The sequence below is a fragment of the Phyllostomus discolor genome, chromosome 5 (genome assembly GCF_004126475.2).
Source record: "Phyllostomus discolor isolate MPI-MPIP mPhyDis1 chromosome 5, mPhyDis1.pri.v3, whole genome shotgun sequence".
Classification (NCBI taxonomy): Eukaryota; Metazoa; Chordata; class Mammalia; order Chiroptera; family Phyllostomidae; genus Phyllostomus; species Phyllostomus discolor.
Window position 1 is genome coordinate 60,207,588 of NC_040907.2, and position 21,291 is coordinate 60,228,878.

Genomic DNA, 21,291 nt, shown 5'->3' on the forward strand with positions numbered 1-21,291 from the left:
GCCAAGGGAGATAAAAATTTTACAGATAGCTAAATATTTTAGTAATTTTTTTACTTCTTAAAGTTTAAAAGGGCTAAATTAGAAGAGTTTTCAGATGAATAGAATCTGAACATTTTACTTTGATAAAGCTCATATCAAATTTATAACTCTACAAACTATTCAAGAAGTTTTCAGTAAATGCTTGTTTCTTCTCGATTCTTTTTTTTTTGATAACCAAAAAAGGCATTAATGATACAATTATGTGATGGCTCTGTCAACAAGCCAGCTTCATTATCACCAATGCAATCAATGGTCCTGACCAACAAGAAACACTAGGGGACATTCCCGTTTCCGACGTTCTTAGTCTTTGGAATTCTCATAATTCATTTGCATTTGAGAGATAACTACAGATTTTGTGAGTGTGTGATAGAGGTTAATGGATGGCAGAGTCCAGGCCTTGCTGGAGCACTAACTACCATGACCCTGCTTCATGTCAATTCTAGAGCTGTGCACATTATCCTTAAAGATAATTGACTTTTCAAGGTATTCCTTACAATGAACAATGTGTGGGCTCCTTGTTCTGCCTGGGAATTCTCATGGTTATATTACAAGGCTTATTTTGAAAACAATTAACAACTGGTTGAGCACTGATACCAACCAGCTAGAACAGATGTCAAACTTTCACCGAGTTGGTTCTCTAACAGAAGAAGATCATACAAGTTTTGAACCTTATTTCCCTGTGTTGGAAATGGGAAATTATAGATGGAAAAATATGTAATATAAAGGAATCATGAACCCTTTGATGAATGTCCAATAAAAAGCCCAAGGGAATACTTTCAGTATAGGAAAACTGCAAAAGCAACAGAGAATGATTTCCCCTCCAGAAACAAGTAATCCAAAGTTACTCCCTTATATCCTGATTGACTCTATAGGCAGTATGGGGCATAAATTTCTATAGGCATCACAAGTCCAAAGCATACTACTATCATTTTCTTTTTGCAAAGTAACAGGTTTGCCACTTGGGCCAGATTCTGTGACTTGGTCACTACAAGTACATACTCAATATAAAGTCCGTATCTTTGGGTACATTTATAAAGTAGCAAGACTCTGGCTCTGTATTTTCTTTCTCTTTTTACATTGATGCAGCATTTTATTTTATTTATTGATTTTATTAAAATATAGTTGACATACAACATTACATTAGTTTCAGGTGGACAACACAGTGATTCAATGTTTACATACCTTACAAAGTGATCCCAAGTCTAGTAACCGTCTATCATTGTAAAAGTTATTAGGGTGTTATTGACTGTATTACCTATGCTGTCTGTTATATCCCCTTGACTTATTTATATTATAAATAGGAGTTTGTACTTCTCTATCCCCTTTACCTTTTTCAGTCTTCTCCCTTCCATCCTCTCTTTTGGCAATAATCAGTTTGTTCTCTGCCTCTGTGTCTGTTTTGTTTTGTTTTTTTCTTTTGTTTTGATTTTAAGATTCTAGGTAAGTCAAATAATGCAGTTTTGTCTTTCCTATTATCTGACATTTCAATTAGAATAATATAATCTTAAGTCTGCTCCAGTTGTTGTAAACAGCAAGATTTTATTTTTTATTGGATATGTAATAGTCCATTGTATGTATATACCACATCTTCTTTATCCATTCATCCATTGATGGACACCTACCATATCTTGGCTATTGTAAATGATGTTACAATAAACATAAAGTTTCATCCATCTTTTCAGATTTGTGCTTTAATTTTCTTCTAATAAATGCCCAAGAGTAGAATTTCTAGGTTGTTTAGTAACTCTATTTTTAATTTTTTTGAGGAAAGGCCATAGTGTTTTCCATGTAGGCTGCACTAATTTACAATCCTACCAACAATGTACAGGATTCCCTTTCCTACACATTGTCACCAAAACTTTTTATTTTTTATTATTATTTTTTTTGGTAATAGCCATTTTGACAGGTATGAGAAGATATGTCATAGTGGACTTGATTCTACTTATCTGATGATTAGTGATGTTGAGCATCTTTTCATGAGTCTGTTGGCCATCCATATATCATCTTTGAAGATGTAGCTATTAGATCCTCTACCTATCCTTTAATCAGATTGTTTATTTTTAATGCTGATTTGTATGAGCTCTGGAAGTCTTTGATTTATTTTGAGTTTATTTTTGTGTATGGTGTAAGAAAATAGGCCAGCTTCATTTTTTGTATCTGTCCAATTTTCCCATTACCATTTATTGAAGAGACTGTCTTCCCCCACAGTGTGTACTCCTGCCTCAATTATCATAGACTAATTAACCAAATAGACATAGGCATAGACTAATTAACCACATAAGCATGGGTTAATGTCTGGGCTTTCTATTCTGTACCATTAAACTGTATGTCTATTTTTGTGCCTGTACCATACTGTTTTGAATATTATAGTTTTATAAATTAATTTGAAGTCAGAGAACATGGTACGTTTCAGTTCATGTTTTTCAAGATTGCTTTGCCTATTGGGAGACTTTTTTGGTTCCATATAAATTTTAGGATTATTTGTTCTGTGAAAAATACCACTGGTATTTTGATAGGGATTGCATTGAATGTGTACATTGCTGAGTAGTATGATCATTTTAACAATATTAATTTTTCTAATTTATGCAAACTGTATATCCTTTCATTTATTTGTGTCATCTTTAATTTTTCACCAATGTTTTATCATTTTCAGGGTATAGGTCTTTTACCTTCTTGGTCAAATTTATTCCTAGATACTTTATTATTTCTGATGCAATAGTAAATGGAACTGTTTTCTTAAATTTTCTTTTTGATCATTTGTTTTTACTGTAAAAATGCCATAAATTTCTGTATATTAATTTTATATCCTATAGCTTTAACAAAATTATTTATCATTCCTAATACTCTTGGAGTTTTTAGGGAATTTTATATAACATGATGCTACATAAAATTATGAATTTTATTTTTTTACTTTATTTTTTATTTTTATTTATGTTTTTACATTCTTTTATTGTTCAAGTACAGTTTCTCCACTTTTCTGATACCACTCCCCCGGGCCCCCATCCATCCCCACTTCCCACCCTTGATCCTACCCACCTTTTGGCTTTGTCCATGTGCCTTTTATACATGTTCCTGACAACCCTTCTCCATTTTCCCCCATTATACCCTCCCACCTTCCCTCTGGTTACTGTCAGTTTGTTCTTAATTTCAATGTCTCTGGTTGTATTTTGCTTGCTTGTTTGTTTTGTTGATTAGGTTCCAATTATAGGTGAGATCATATAATATTTGTCTTTCACCACCTGGCTTGTTTCATTTAGCATAATGCTCTCCAAATCCATCCATGCTGTCACAAATGGTAGGAGCTGCTTCTTTCTTTCTGCTGCACAGTATTCCATTATGTAAATGTACCATAGTTTTTTGATCCATCCATTTACTGATGGTTGCTTAGGTTGTTTCCAGCACTTGGCTATTGTAAATTGTGTTGCTGTGAACATCAGGGTGCAAAGGTTATTTTGAATTGGTGTTTTAGGATTCTTAGGGTTTTTATATTGTTACAGTTTTACTTCTTTCTTTCCAATTTGCATACCTTATTATTTTTTCTTCTCTGCTATGGCTGAGACTTCCAATACAATGTTGAACAAATGGCATCCTTATCATATTCCTAATGTTAGGAGAAAGCTTTTAGCTTTTCACCATTGAATGCAATGTTAACTGTGGATTTGTCATATATGAACTTTCTTTTGTTGAGGTATGTTCCTTCTATAACCACTTTGTTGAGTTTGTATCATAATGAGATGTTGGATTTAGTCAAATGTTTTTGCTTCATCATTTGAAATGATCATATAATTTTGATTTTTGTTAATGTAAGATATTACATTCATTGATTTGCAGATATTGGATCTGGAATAAATCCCACTTAATCATGGTGTTTGATACTTTCAATGCATTGTTGACTTTGTTTTGTTTATATTTCATTGAGAACTTTTGAACCTAGGTTCATCAGGGATATCAGCCTATAATTTTCTTATTTTCATATATATCTGGCTTGGGTATCAGGGTAATGCTGGCCTTATAGAATGAGTTTGGAAACATTCCTTCCTCTTCAATTATTTGGTATAATTTGATAAGGAAAGGTATTAATTCTCCTTTAAATGTTTGGTAGAATTCACTGTGAAGCCATCTGATCCTGAACTTTTGTTTTTGGGAAATTTTTATTTCACTTCATTTCATTTCATTTATTTATTTATATTGTTGTTCAAATACAGTTGTCTCCGTTGCTCCTCCACTATGCTCCCCTGCCCCACGTATCCCCCCTCCCACCCTTGAACCTTCTCTCTTTGGATTTGCCTGTATGTCCTTTATACATGCTGCTTGATGGCCCTTCCCTGTTTTCTCCCATTACCCATCTCCCCTTCCCTCTGGTTACTGTCAGTTTGTTCTTTATTTCAATATCTCTGGTTATATTTTGCTTTCTTGTTTGTTTTGTTGATTAGTTTCCACTTATAAGTGAGAGTTTTTGATTATTGATTCACTTTTGGTACTGGCAATCATCTTGAATTCCTGAATTCAAGACTGGGAATTGTTCTTTCTTCCTGAATTAGTCTTAGAAGATTGTCTGTTTCTAAGAACTTACTCATTTTTCTTAGGTTGTCCAATTTGTTGGCGTATAATTATTTATAGTATTCTTATATGATCCTTTGTATTTCTGTCATGTCAGTTAATAACATGTACTCTTGCACTTCTGGTTTTATTTATTTGGTCCACATTTATTTTTTCTTTTATTTTTAAAGAGTTTATTATTTATTTTTAGAGAAAGGGAGGGAGAAAGAGAGGTAAAGAAACATCAGTGTGTGGTTGCCTCTCCCTGCCCCCAACTGGAGACCTGGCCTGCAACCCAGGCATTTGCCTTGACTGGGAATTGAACCAGCACCCCTTTAGTTTGCAGGCCAGCACACAATGCATTGAGCCACACCAACCAGGGCTATTTTTTTCTTAATGAGTTCATTAATTTTGTTTACCTTTTTAAAGAATCAGCTTTTAATTTTATTGATTTTTCTATTGTTGTATAGTCTCTATTTCATTTGTGTCTGTTCTGATCTTTATTACTCCCTTCTATTTACTAACTTTGGCCTTTGATTATTTTTTTTCTTCCTCTAGTTCCATTTAGAGCAAGGTTACATTGTTCATTTGTTGTTTTTTTTCTTTTTCTTTTTTTAAGGCTTGCTTGTAATTTTATATCCTTCTTTCTAAAAATGTTTTTGCTGTGTGCCATAAATTTTGGATCTCTGTATTTCCCTTTGCATTTGTCTCAAGGTTTGTTATTTTATTTTCTGATTTATTTGCTAGCTCATTGTTTACCAGCACATTATTTAGCCTCCAAGTATTTCTGCTTTCCCAGTTCTCTTCTCATAATTGATTTCTAGCTTCAAACAATTGTTGTCATAAGATACTTGGTATGATTTCAATCTCCCTAAATTTATTGAGTCTTGTTTTGTGGACATAATGGCTCACATTTATGACCCTCTGGAAATGTAAAGGGTTAATTAAGAATGCAAATATTAACATGTTTGGAAGAAGTTTAGGTCTGAATCTCTGATACTTACCACTTCTACTATCAGTTATTTTATGAGTACTCATATTAATATTAAACAACACTATCCCAAGACCAGCATCATCCTTATCATTTTCACCCCTAAAAAGACTGAGACCTACTGGAAAGAGAGGAAATTTATCTATCTGCTATGAGTATGTTTCCATTCTTTGAAAATAATACTTTAGATGTCTGGACTGTCGATCTTGCATTTCTCGCAATCACTGCATTAACTTAATAAAGAAGAATAATTTTATTACTGTCATTTTCATCATTTCCAGATATTATTTTTGAATATTGATGCTACAGCAGTCAAAATAACTGTGAGATATTTCCCTTGAAACCTTACATATCATTTGAAAGTAATTTAACCCTGCCTTTTCAGACAGATCCAATAAATAATGTTCATTTCTGGTCATGCCTTAAATAGTTTTGACTCCATACCTGGAAAATAATCTCCAGAAGCAGAGAATTCTTAGTATGTTATAATTGACATAGAAGGTTAAGTGACCTTTGACAAGAATGTGAACTTGTGAATTAGGCAATTCTTATAGCTCACGAACCAGTTAATTCACAGCAAGAAGTAACTTCTAGTGTGCTTCATAGCTAGCATAGCTATATGTGGAGTATGTAAAACTTAGCATGCCCAGTACTTCATATTACAACAACAACAACAACTACAACATCAACAACAAATGTATGTGTGGAGTTCATTAAGTAGATCTTAGTTGGCCACAAACAGAAAAAGGAAACTGTGTACCAAAAGCTAAATGAGCAACAGAATAGCTCAACATTTTCTTAGAGTAATATACCATTTACATTTGCACACAAAACACTGGACATCTAAAACTAAAAGGGAAATAATTTCTTTCCCATCAAGATTTCACTTGAAATTTCAAGTAATCACCCTGGCTGCCATGGCTTAGGATATTGAGCACTGGACTGCAAAGTAAATGGACGCCCCTTTGATTCCCAGTCAGAGCACATGCCTGGGTTGCAGACCAGGCTCCCAGTAAGGGACATGCAAGAGGCAGGCACACATTGATGTTTCTCTCCCTTTCTTTTTTCCTCCCTTCCTCTCTCTCTAAAAGTAAATAAATAAAATCTTTAAAAAAGACTTTATATAAAAAAAGAAATTTCAGGTAATCAAACCCCATGTATGTGTTGAAGTACAAGTTGTGTTTTAAGGACAGAGTTTGATTTGACATTGTGAATAGAGATTTAGCACCTAAATAAATGAGAAATTTTTTTCTCATTGAAGAGCTTCCTGTCAATGTAGGACTCAACATCAGTAGTAGCAATGCTAAGAAGTAATCCTATGAAATTATTATACTAAGGAAATTAGGGGAACCACATCCTCCCCTTTTTCTCTATCTAGATTGAAACACCACAGAGACATCATTCTTGTTTGCTTTTGTTTTAATTTGAATCTTTGAACTATAAGTTATGTTCTAGTGGGGGACTGAAACAGAACTTTCACAACTCAAGTACAAAACATATACTTGGCCATGGACTGAAATGTTATTTTTGCCTGAAATTCCTGATAATATAATTTACAAAGACAAAAATAAGAAAGCCTGGACAATCAAAGAGGGTGTCATGGTTAGCTGAGTCCAAGGTTTAGCAAAAGCAACCATCATGAAAAGCAAAATAAATAAAAAGATTGAATAGTCATTTTCTAAATTTCTTTTATGCTCAATATGCATTGAACAATAATACCATGGGATAAATACAACTATTCTCCCTATCTAATTATTGAGGGCAAAGAGAAATGAAGCAACTTGTTCAATGTCAACAAGCTAAAAAGGCTAGAAAGAGCTTCTCCAACCATGATATTAATCACTAACCACCATAGACTAACAACCTAAGAAGAAGGGAACCAGAGTCCTACAGTTAGAGGAGAAAATTATGATAGCATGATTGAATCAAATTCCATGAGAGCCAAAATGGACATTGATATCAAAAACCAAGGGAAAGAATAAGCAAAGATGTTCTTTTAAAAAAATTGTTCTGCATGTCCCTTCAAGAGGGACACATAAGCATATCACACCAATAAACTGTCATCCAGCACCAGGTGTTTGATCCACTAAGCCTGAGGGACCAAGTGGCAGAGAATCACAAGAATCACTATGACTTTTCTCTTGATTTCTGACCTACAATCTCTTTAATATACTCTAGCTAAGTGTGAAAGTATAGTCTTGTAGCATCACTTGGGAACCTGTTAGAAATGCAAATTCTCAGTTCCGTGATGGAATCAGAATCCTTGGTGTATGGGTCCTATATTTTGTTTTAATAAGATCTTTCCATTTACTCCAGCAATAAGAATAAAGTACCTAGGAATAAATTTAACCAAGGTTGTAAAATACGTGTACTTCAAAAACTATAGAACACTGAAGAAGGAAATTGAGAGATATACAAATAAGTGGAAGCATATACTGTGTTGATGAATGGGAAGAATTAATATAATTAAAATGTCCATACTGCCCAAAACACTCTTTAGATTCAATGCAATCCCTATTAAAATACCAATGATATATTTCACAGATATAGAACAAACATTTCAAACTTTATATGGAATCCAAAAAGATCCTGAATAACCTTAGCAATCTTGAGAAAGAAGTGCAAAGTTGCACTTCTTTGTCAGATATCAAACTATACTACAAAGCCGCTATAACCAAACCATCTGGTACTGGCATAAGAACAAACACATAAATCAATGGAATAGGATGAAGAGACAAAAAATAAACCCACATTTCTATCCTCAATTAATATTTGACAAAAAGGGCACGAGCATAGAATGAAGTGAAAATTAAATGGTGTTGGAAGAATTGGACTGGTACATGCAAAAAAAAAAAAAAGAAGAAGAAAGAAAAGAAACTAGACCATCAACTTACACCATACACTAGAATAAACTCAAAATGAAAAAAAAAAAAACTTTAAGATGCCACATCACAGAAGGTCAAGGGGAAAATATAGCAGTAAAATTTCAGATATCCCATGTAGCAATATTTTTTACTAATACATCTCTTAGGGCAAGGGAAATAAAGGAAAAGTAAACAAATAGGACTACATCAAATTAAAAAGCTTCTGTGTGCCTAAACCAACATCAAAACCAACATCAAAAGGAAAAGAGAACCACCAACATGGGAAAACATATTTGCAAATGATACATCAGACAAGGGTTTAATCTCCAAAGTATATAAAGAACTCATATGACTCAATGCTAGGAAGACAAACAATCTAATTAAAAATGGGAGAAGAACCTGAATAGACACTTCTCCAAGGAGGACATACAGATGGCCCATTGACAGGAAAAAATGTTCAACATTACTAGCCATCACAAAGATGCAAATTGATACCACAGTGAAATACCACCTCACACCTGCCAGAATGACAATCATTAATAAATCAACAAACAAGTGCTGGCGAGTTTGTTGAGAAAAGGGAACCCTAGTGTACTGTTGGTGGGAATGCAGACTGGTACAGCCACTGTGGAAAACAGTATGTAATTTCCTCAAAAAATTAAAAATGGAACTGCCTTTTGACCCAGTGATTCCACTGCTGTAAATATACCCTAAAAATCCTGAAACACCAATTCCAAAGAACTTAGCCACCCCTATGTTCATAGCAGTGCCATTTATAATAGCCAAGTGCTGGAAAGAATCTGGGTGTCCATCAGTAAGTGAGCTGGCCAAAAAACTGTGGTACATTTACACAATGGGACACTAGATAGCAGAACAAAAGAAGAATTGCCTACCTTTTGTGACAGCATGGATGGAACCAGAAAATATTATGTTAAGTGAAATAAGCCAGTTGGCGAAAGACAAATACCACATGATCTCACCTACTTATAAGAGAAATCTAACGAACAAAATAAACTATCAGGCAAAATAGGACCAGAGACATGGAAACATAGAACAAACTGACAGAAGTGAGAAGTGAGGGGGGGAAGGGGGGGAAATGGTGGAAAGAAGGAAAAAGTAGTAGTCAAAGAAAACGTATGAATGACCCATGGACATGGAAAACAGTGTGGGGATTGTCTGTGGGAGCGGGGTTTAGGCTGGGTGGAAAAGGGCAAAAGGGGATAAATTGGGACAACTATAACACAAAACATTTTTTTAAAAAGTTCTTCAGATAACTCTCATGGTTAAATTTGAAAAGTTTGACTCTTGAATGATAGAATGCCCTAAGAATTTATTGTACCATTTAGAAAAGCCCTTGCTTTCCACAGTTAATCATTATTCCTCTATTTCCTGGATTTTTCTCACTTTTTCTTGGACAAGTTATTCCAACTCTATTATTCATCTGGCTATCTAATTATATATATATATATATATATATATATATATATATGCATATCCATAGTTTTTTATATTTTCAATAGAACAACACCTCTTTCTAATAGTCTAATGATTTTATACAATAATATTCTCAGTTGAATTAGATCAGATCTGGGTAACAGTAACACTAAAGTGCCCAAAACCGTTGTTCATAACTCCTATTTTCTTCCCAGCAAACATAAGTACATGGGCATGCACCAGCACCAGAGAGACAGAGTAGCAAGAGTTGTAATTATTTAAATTCCTTTGTGGAACCAACACAGAATATGATATTATGCACATGTATAAACACACAAACCAAGAGGAAAATGAACATTAGTAGGAAGATGGAGTACCAGTACTTGCTCAAATTTCTGTATGCTTCTTTTAGGACTGAGGAACCCAGACAGCCCAATCAAACTAAACCAGAAAACAAAAGCCATGTGGCAATCTGGATGGACAAATCATATTTACCCATATTCATTCATTTACTCAAAAAGTTCTATCAATCCTTTTCCATGCACCAAGCCCCAGGCTTATTTACAAAGCAGTGAAGTCCATAAAAACAAGTCTTATCCTTGTAGATTTTAGAGTCTGGACATTGAAGCAGCCATTTTACAAAAACAAAATAAAGCAAACACCTTCCCACCCCTAAAAAAGTCACACAAGAAAGGCATTATAATATCAAGTAGGGATTTTGAAGATAGAGGAATATAGGTTAGATTTATTATTTACTAGTATTACCTTCAACAAATAACCTCCGTAAGCTTCAATGTCTGTAATTTTTTTTTAAAGGAAAGAAATAAAGGTAATGATGGACCCCAGAAAAAGGGTTTTATGAAGTTTAGAAGAAATGAATCATTTTAAGTTTTCTATTCCATCCTTAGCATACACTAAGCACTCGATGAGTTTCAGTTGTTTTTTTTTTCTTATCTACACCCAAGGATGTTTTTTTCATTTCTTTTAGAGAGGGGAAAAAGGGAGAGGAATAACATGCATGTGAGAGAGAAGCATTAGCATGGATTGATTGCCACCCAGATACACCTGGACTGGGGATCGCATGCGCCTGGACTGGGATTGTGCACACACCTAGACCAGGGATGAAACTGCAATTTAGGTATTTGTTCTGACCAGGAATAGAACCCACAACCTTTCCGTTGGGATGATGCTCCCACCAAATGAGTCACACTGGCCAGGGCAGTTACTTTGTCATCACTACATAAATAGGTTTACTGAGTTAATTGAAAGAAAAATGAAAGGTGTTAAGAAATCTAATTAAGATTAGATTTAAAGAATTCTTCCCAGACAAATAGTGCAACCTGGTATTAAACTAAAAATTCTTCTTTTTTTGTATATTTATACCTTTTGTAAAAGTAAGCTTAGGCTTCAAGGGACTCTATAAGAGAATGCCAGCTTTAATTTTTCTAATCTGACACTAGTTATGCCACATTGATCAAGTCACTTCAGTTTTGATGCAGAACAGTAAGATTAGGAGAATGCCCAATTCTTATCTTTAGTATACCCCTAGTTTTGCTGGCCAGAAATGTTATTTCATACAACCATTTTTATGTTTCGGTGAGTAGCATTGAAACTCCAGACTTTTTGCTGTTTGGCAAATGTTCTAATTGGTTATGTTTTGCTACCTTAGGCACACTATTAGACAAAATTGCAACAAAAGACATCAATAAAATGCAGAAAGCTTCAGATTGTTAAAATCGCGAATGTTATTAATACTATTAAAATGCTAATTGCTGTTTAGTGGAGATTCAGTTGCAGTTCTAAGGGAGGAAATGCTTAGGCAGCAGGATCTGAGCCATGGATTGTTTGTTCCCTAAAGGGGAGAAAATTCACTTTTGTTTAATTTATATAAACAAGAAGGCATTCCAAGGAGGTACACTGAAGTGACTGCCGACCTCCTAGGGTTGGAGCCACCTTCAGCTTCACCCCCACCCTAGGTGGTCCTTAATTGCCACTATAGACTGCCTGGCTGTAACTTATTGTTTGCACTGCACATGACCTTGGATGCAAACTAAAGCACTATGAATTAGTTCCCGTAATATTTTGTGTTTAACATCTATGTTGTCACCAGTCATTATTCAGAGGACAAAAAACAAACGGCCATATCTATCTTCTTCTTTTTTTTAAAGTCCATTCTATTGTTTCCTATGTGAATTACCCTATACAAGAGTGAAACAATTGACTTCCATTATTTTCTTGAACAAAGATCTACAAAATTAGAAGATGATACTAAAATAAAATATAGAATATTTTTAAAATATAAGAACCCCCTAATATCTTGACTTCCCCCACCTATGTTGCTACCACCTTTCTTTGTTCTCCATTATCTGTTTTAAAATAAAAGAGGATTCCAAAGCACATTTATTAAAATACAGTGATTTAATTTACCCATTAATGCTTTATTCATTGGTAAAATGTAGTAACCACAGGGAGAAAACAGCAACAGTTTAACAGCTAGAAAAAAAAAAAAAAAACAGAACAGTGTATTGCATTAAATTGAGAATACCTGATTAAATGGTGAATACCTGCAAGAGGAAGTGAGTTAATAAAAATTCAATTACTCAAATGGGAACTTTTCCAAGACCCTAGGGTTAACACCTAGATTAAACTCTCACTTCTCTTGTTCTCTCTCCGCCTCCCCCCCACCCCCGCTCTTTCCCTATATATACACACACAGAGTTTTATTAATGGTCACAAGTGTTTAAAATGTCCTGTTTTTTTGAAGGCAAGAGATAAATGCTACAACCAAAATACATACCATATTATCAAGCTGAGAATAGATTCACATAGACATAGGGAACTAACAATAATAACAACAATTACAAACATTATTTTTAAAGTGACAAAATGTTTCAGCCACTGTATAGAATACTCAAAGGTAGATCCCAACACTGGACATTAAAATTAATAAACAGTCACTGAAGAGGACAGGATGACTCACATAGGAAACAGGTAATTGATCTTTGATTATAGTTCTTAGATTATCTCTTCCAGGTTAATAAGGTATATTGTGACCCTATTTTTAGGATTTGAACATAAAGGAAAATAGATTTATATATGGTATTAAAAGTCCTTTTTATTCTACTTCCATACCTTGAAACATGATTATTTTAATGGAGACAAAAATAAATAAGTAGGAGCCTGTGAAATACAGATTTTGAAATATTTTTATAGTTCTAAAGAGTACTGAACTTTCAGAATGATACTATACTTAGTTGGGGAGTTATACAGACTGGGATTGCTTAGGTGTTCAGTAATTGACTATGAGAAGCAAAAGATGACCAGTTAAGTCTGGGAAGAAGAAATAAAATTTACTTGAAAGAGAAAGACATCAAAAAGTTTGGCCCAAGTTAAAAATTCATAGACAAGTTCTGCTGGAAAGGGAGGTAAAAACTCAATGAATAAGTTATCTCAATACCAGGAGAGTAACTGTTAACTTAAAGGACTTCAACAATAATGTCTTAAGTTTGCACACACTTGACACATAACATTTAGCTTTTTGCTAGATCTTTTAAGGGAGAGTTTTAAGTAGATCAGCTATTGACTTTTGAACATTGAAATCATCTCCCAGATTATTCTGAATTTTACTAGTATATTATTCTCCATTCTCATGAAGTGGGGTGTAGGAGAAGGAATGAAGAGAAAGAAATGTTCTCCACAATAAGTATGGTGCCTAATGACAGTATGGGTCAAGGTAGATATTTCTCTTAAAATGGGATAATCTTTTCAATTCCTACCATACTTATGTCCAAGATCTTAATTATTTTAATTCCATGAGTGGATTCATCTTATTTTCTCTGTCATTTCTCTAGCACTTTCCTTTGTGGAGTGGTGAGAACAGGGGCTCTCTAGAGCAGTTGTATTTTACCATGAATGTCACATAGGAATCCTAATAATATTGGAGTGTATGGAAAAAGGATAAACAATTATTTAGTCCTGATACCAAATTACACTTTTCATTCCATCATTTTGTTAATCTTTTTACATTTTTCCTATTTTGGTCAAATGTACCTAAACAGTTAAACCATGCTCATGTTTATCTACTTAACTTTTTAGTTTTTTTAAACGGTAATATTTTTTATTTAAATTATTTTATTGTTATCTTAACTTTTTAGTTTTATTAAACAACCTTTCAATTTCCTTAACTTATCACTGGTTTTAAAGAGCATAATTTAATATAGTATTTTTATAATAGTTTGACAAAATATTTAATTAAAGGAATATATTTTTCTTGTTATTTTTCTTGGGTCATCTGTACCCTATGATCTCTTTCCAGAGTATTTTCTTGGCTGTTAGTTTCCTCCATAACACCTTCATTTTCCTGTTATAATTCACAGTACTCCATCCACTTTGTCAAATTATACATTCTTAGACATAATTAGATTAAAAACAGTCAGTAACTGAAACTTCTACCGATAATGAAAGCATCCTTACCTTTACCAATACCAGGACAAATTTCTGAAATTACTACTTGAAAAGACCTAATTCTTAAAGCAATGTTATCCACACTTGACTGTCTTGGGGATCTGCTTCTTCTACCTTAATTCACTTAATTGCATTATGTCCCCAGTCAGACTTACCTAAAGAGAGTACGACAGTGTCTGTCCTATACATTGCTGTTCTCCCAACATTTAGCACAGAATTTCAAACAATGCAAGTATATAATAAGTAACTGTTAAATTAATTCTGACTGTATATAACATAGAAGGAGTAATTGACCTCCAGTACCTCAGATTCCTCAGATATAAAGTAATAATTTAAAAGAGTGATGATATTAATACTATTTAACAATTATCAAATCCTCCTTAAGTGTCACACGATGTCCTAAACACTATATACACTAACTCACTGACCACAAGTCTAAGATGTAGATGCTATTTTAACCTCCATTATATACATGGAAAAAAACACTGCAAGTCCAGCACGTGGTAAGAGATGGAGGTGATCTGCTTGACATCATGTTAACTAACCAATTTAAACTGTTGATATTGATATTTTATTCTAAAACTCTTTAATATATCTCAATTATTAATATAACTTGCATTCTTTAGACTCCCTTTCGTGTAATAGCTATATCTGTAAGATTTTCATTACGCCTTAACATACCATATGTATCTTCTTAATATTCTTAAGGATAAATAAACTTTATACAAATATACCATCTGAATCATTTTCAAGTTATCAGAAATATGCTCTTATTCATTCATTAGAAAATCAACTTTCTTATTTTTTTCTCACTACAAACTTTAGCTGCCTGGTCTTCATTGTTTCCTTCCACAGATCTTTCTTCCTCTTTCTCATACATCCAGTCATTGAACAGCATCTCACAAAGTTACTTGATCTCCAAATCCTTCTTTTTTTTAAAGGGAAAATGTAATCTGTTATGTTTTAATTAGGATGATTATACTAAGCCATGCCTATCTTCTTCACTAATTGAATTTCTATCACACATTATGTTTCTGATTCACAATTACTTGTTTTCTTGACATCCAAAATGTTTGTAATTTTGTGTACTTTGACCCTATTGTTTACAATCCAAATTTAAATAAAATGTGGTCCATGTAGCAATGATACTTGTTGGTTTTTTTTTTGTTTTGTTTTCCTGTTTTTTTAATTAGCTTTATTCATTAAGTGACTAGATCAGGTTTCATTTTACATCTCAAAGAAGCCTATGTTTCTCTAAGGCAGAATACTTAAATATCACCAGTATTTATAGATGTGAATATTGCTGTATTTTTTTTTACCCTTCTAAGAATCACAAAGCCAGAGAGTGTTTTAGATCTTGGTCCCTGCCATGTGTCATCAGTTTGGTGCAAGTAAACTCAGTAAAAATTCCCTGCAGGTTTAGACATTTATTTGCTATAGTCAGTAGGATTCTGAAAAACCCCACCCAGGACCACACTGCGGACCCAGACCTGGCACTAGGTACAAGCACGCGCCCATTGTACCCCACTGTGCTCCTGCTTCACATCCACGGAACTAGGATGAGTCTTCTCTTGGCGTTCCAGAACTCCATGTTTTAAACAGCAGGCCATGACTTTATTAGAGTTGTTCTTAAAAAATTCTCAAGACTTGGGTTGAGGTAATTCTGGAAAAGGAAAAAAAATGAATTGCTGTTTTAATTTTCACTTTTTAATTGGACTGCTTACTAATAGTTTGAATAAAATTGTTGATGGTTAAATGAGAGACGGGTCTTTTTAGCCTCCAAAAAGAAAAGACACTCGCTTCCCCAACTGAGGTAGCCAATGGGGTGACAATAGTTGTTCAGTTTCCAGAATCTCAACTGACAGAGATGGGCACCTGGAGTCATTCAGTGTGGTAACCATGGAAAAGCTGCAGGGAGATGGGGGAGAATGGCAGGGCACCTTGGAGTGGGTTTACCCTAAAAGAGAGCAGTCCATATCTTAGAAAAGGTTTTTGTTCTGGCAGCATCTGATAAGCCCTTGCTGCCCCTTCCTTGGGTATTCCTAGGTAACTAGGAATCTTTATGGGATTGCCTGTACAAAAAGTGTTTCTAGGACATGAAGCAGTCCTATAGGTATATTTACGACATTTGACTCCTTTGGAGATGTGCGTGTAAAGGCTAGCTTTTCCTACAAGTTTTTCCATACTCTACAGATCTCAAAATTAACACGGGAAACTGTTCCCCTGAGGCTACCCAGCTCTAGGACACTCATTTACCCATTAATACTAAGATGACCAAGATGAGGACACTTTGATACTTCCAAATTATTCTTTTACCCACAAAATTAGAAAAAAAAAGCTGGCTATACAATACGGCAGAGAGAAAGGAAAGCATATTTCATTGGTCTCTCAAAGTTTCAAACAGAGTGTTTAGATAAATGGATCAACCTATGATGTCATTTGGAGTCATACCAATTCTTGGAGATATTAAAAATGGCTGTCCTTATTTTAAAAGGGGAAAGGCCATTTGGAACTTGACTTGCCAAGGAAAAATATAATTGTATAAGGTCTCCAACACAAAATTTGGATCCAACCACTTGTAAATGTAAGATGATTCTCTACCTTTAGATGGTATTTTTAAAATTAATTTAAAGGCAAGTACTTGTAAGGATTTGGGTATTCTAAAATTCTCAGAAGTACAGAAATTAACTCAATGTTTTTCAGCTTTATGTGTTCTAAGATTAATCCTTTGTAAATAAAAATTAGTTAATTGTTGGGTTGAATAGAACAAAGTAGTCTTTATTTTACTTGGGTTTTACAAAAACTAAAACCATGTTAATAATTGACTATGATGTCTATTAAACACATTTACAGAGGTCATAAAATATTTTAAATATATTTGCCAGTAAAATAGCCTATGTTTCTAAAGGTTATAAAATGTCTTTATAAGTTTGTCAAACTAAACTATGTTAATTGCTTACTTTTTAGTTTTCATTCGAATCTGAAGTTTTAAGGATTAAAATCTTAATATGTGTAGGAATAACTTTGCAGTGTTCCAAAAGGTAAAACACTTCAAAGGATGTTTTTTAATGTAAATTGCAACTAAAGTACTATAAATAAGTGATAAAAACATCTAGGATGTATTATATGGGTAAACAATGATTGTAAATTAGATAAATAGTTGGGGCATTGGAAAATTCAAGACAGCTGCCTGGTTCTTTTACTGGCTCCCTGATATACTCCATTTTTTGTTTTTTACATCCCTTCATGCATGGCATCTTAATGAATTTAAGCTGAATGTATACAAAGGAACTTATGAACTGATATTATGGAAAAGGGACATTTTATAGTATTGCCAAAGTTCAATAGATTTCAAGAAAATGCCAAGCTGGTAACTGCCTTCTTTCACAGCCAGCTCTCAAGACAAAATAACTTTAGATATTGGTTTTTGGAAAGGACATCAAATAAAATACACTATTCAGCCTTGTTGGAAGGAACCTTAGTAGGCAGCTAACCGCAAAGGGACATCTACCCCTGTCACTCACATCCACCTACAATGGACATCAAAGACTCCTCAAGGATGAGAAACAGTTGTCATCAGAGACAGGCAGCTATCCTAAGACATTAACAAGGCCTGTCTAACTATAGCTTGATACTGAATGCAGAATCCATTTCATTTGTCTTTACCTATATTCTAAGGATATTAGTGATAATATTTATATTTGCTCTTGGGGAGTTTTCTATATAATCCCACTCTTTATGATTACTGAACATTACCCCTTTTATGGCTTATGTCAGTTTTATACTAAATTCTAAATACATAAAAATGAGACAGTTGGCAAAACTCTAATTATGAGTTCACAGAATAGAAATGATCCTGAATGTTTTGTTTGCAATGAGAGCCATAAGCTCTGACCACCTTCATGCTGATGAATCCAATGATTATTTTTAAGCTTATTTTATTAATTATGCTATTACAGTTGCCCCAATTTTTTTCTCCCCTTTATCCCCCCTGCCCTGCACCCCAACCCTCGACCATCCCCCTTTTAGTTCATGTCCATGGGTCATACATATAGGTTCTTTAGCTTCTTCACTTCTGATACTATTCTTCCCATCCCCTTATCTATTTTGCACCTACCATTTATGCTTTTTATTCCCTGTACCTTTTCCCCCATTCTCCTCCTCCTCTTCCCCACCACAGATAATCCAAGTGGTCTCCATTTCTGAGATTTTCTTCCTGTTCTAGTTGTTTACTGAGGGTTTGTTTGTTTGTTTGTTTGTTCATTTTAGGTTCAGTTGATAGTTTTGAGTTTGTTATCATTTTACTCTTTATAGTTTTTAATCTTCTATCCCTTAGATAAGTCCCTCTAACATTTCATATAACAGGGGATAAGGGCTTGGTGAGGATGAACTCCTTTAACTTGGCTTTATCTGGGAAGTGCTTATCTGCCCTTCCATTCTAAATGATAAGTTTGCTGGACAGAGTAATCTTGAATGTAGGTCCTTGCCTTTCATGACTTTGAATACTTCTTTCCAGCCCCTTCTTGCCTGCAAGAATTTTTTTTGAGAAATCAGCTGATAATCTTATGGGCACTCCTTTATAGGTAACTCTCCTCTTTCCTCTTGCTGCTTTAAGATTCTCTCCTTATCTTTAATCTTGGGTAACTTAATTACGATGTGCCTTGGTATGTTTCTTCTTGGATCCAATTTCTTTGGAACTCTGAGCTACTTGGACTTCCTGGAAATCTATTTCCTTTGCCAGATGGGGGAAGTTTTCCTTCATTATTTGTTCAAATAAGTTTTCAATTTCTTACTTTTCCTCTTCTTCTGGTACCCCTTTGACTCAAATGTTGGAACATTTAAAGTTGTTCTGGAGGTTCCTAAGCCTCTCCTCATTTTTTTGAATTCTTGTTTCTTCATTCTGTTCTGGTTGGATGCTTATCTCCTCCTTTTGTTCCAAATTGTTGATTTGAGTGCCAATTTCCTTCTTTTCGCTTAGTTCCCTATATATTTTTATTTCATTTTGTACAGCCTTCATTTCTTCCTTTATTTTGCAACCTAATTCAATAATTTCTGTGAGCATCCTGATTACCAGTATTTTGAACTTTGTATCTGAAAGGTTGTCTATCTCCTCATTGCTTAGTTCTTTTTCTGGAGCTTTGATCTGTTCTTTCATGTGGGCCATATCTTTTTTGATATGTTTATGGGGACAAAGATTTAGGTATTCACCTGTCTGTGGGGAAGGGACCAGAGAGGGAACAATGCTACTTACTGGGCTCTCGGTCTACTTCCCATCACTTCCCCCACTACCCACAAATGGACTGTACACTTTTGGGTGCTGATTCCCAGATGAGTGGGTTATTGTACATTCTAGGACCCTGTGGGTCTCTCCAATGCACTCTCTTGTGAGGCTGGGAGTTTCTTCCACCTTCACAATCCCCAGAGAATTTTACAGCCAGAGGTTTTGAGTCTTTAGTTTCTTGCTCTGAAACCCTGGCCTCACTGCCCTGTTTCTCCTCCAAACTTATCCACACATGGATGGGAAAACAACTGGTCTGCCAACCACTGCCTTGTCTAGCCTGATCATTACCCTGACTTGCTGCAAGTCCTCTCTGCCTGGCTGCCTATCTCTGCCTCTCCTACCAGTGTGGATGAATGTTTCTTTATCTCCTTGGCTGTCAGAGTTCCATGCAGTTTGATTTTCTGGCAGTTCTGGTTGTTTTTTTTTTTTAATTGGTTGTTATTCTTCTTTTGGTGGTGCAAGAAAGTGAAGCATTTCTACCTACGCCTCCATCTTGGCTGGAACAACCAATAGTTGTTTCTCAGCCTCATATTTTACTTGTCAAAATGATATAACAGACTAGCTTTCATTGAAACATTTTTGTCTCTATACTTCCTTAGATGTTCAGCCCAAATCAAGCTTTTTATATTTCTATCATCAAAAATTGCTATTTTTGGAAATTTGATGTCAGGAAAGGAATGTTTGTGTCTCCCTAAAAATTTGTATTTTGCAACCCCAATCCTAATGTAATGATTTTGAAAGGTGGGAGTCTTTTAAAGGTAATTAGATCATAAGGGTGGAGGCCTCATGAATAGGATTAATACTTTTGTAAGAAGAGAATAGAGAACTAGATAGGTGTTTTGTTGTTTTGTTTTGTTTTGTTTTCCAGGTGAGGATACAACAAGAATTTGGTAGCCTAAAACCCAAAAGAAAGTTCTCACCAGAAGTGGATTATTCTTTTAGAATGGGTTATAATTTAAAAATTATTAAATAATTTAAAAGATTTTAAATAAAATCTTTTTAAAAATTTTAAAAATAAAGATTAGTGTGGAATTAAGAGGCAGCATCCCTAGGCAGGTGGAGCTTAGTACTAACTGTGCACTCTGCTTCCATTCAATAGTTCAGCCTCTAGAACTGGGAGAAACAAATTTCTGTTGTTTCTAAGTCACCTAAGGTATGCTGCTTTGTCAAAACAGCTCAAATGGACAGGGGCACTTGTTGATTTTAAATAAGAGCAATATGATTCTTCCTTCTAGTTCCAAAATATTGGAATATCCTCTTTCTCTCACATCTCACATCTAAATCATCAGCAAATCCTGTTGCCTCTAATTTCACAAGATATTAAAAATCCAGGCCCTGTCTGGTGTGGCTCAGTGGACTGAACACTGGACTGTGAACCAAAGGGTTGCCAGTTCTATTCCCAGTCAGGGCATATGCCTGGGTGGCAGGCCAGGACCCCAGTGGGGTTGGGGGGTGCTCAAGCAGCAACTACATATTGATGTTTCTTTCCCTCTATTTCTCCTTCCCTTCCCCTCTCTAAAAATAAATAAATAAATACATAAATAAAATCTTTTCAAAAAATCCAATCACTTTTTACCATCTCTGCTGATACCAATTTAATCCATTCCACCATTATCTCTGTCTAGGATCACTACTATAAAGATTTTGCTAACCAGTTACCTAATTCTACCATTGATTCA

General features: G+C 34.5%; 1 long non-coding RNA gene across 1 annotated transcript; it reads right to left on the reverse strand.

Annotated features, from left to right (window-relative positions):
• Positions 1-1,987: 1,987 nt before the first annotated feature.
• LOC118500438 lies at positions 1,988-17,564 on the reverse strand. The gene is made up of 3 exons (XR_004902998.1): positions 17,551-17,564; positions 16,128-16,130; positions 1,988-2,069 (listed from the first exon to the last, which is right to left on the reverse strand). It is a non-coding gene; the product is annotated as an uncharacterized LOC118500438 (long non-coding RNA).
• Positions 17,565-21,291: the final 3,727 nt, after the last annotated feature.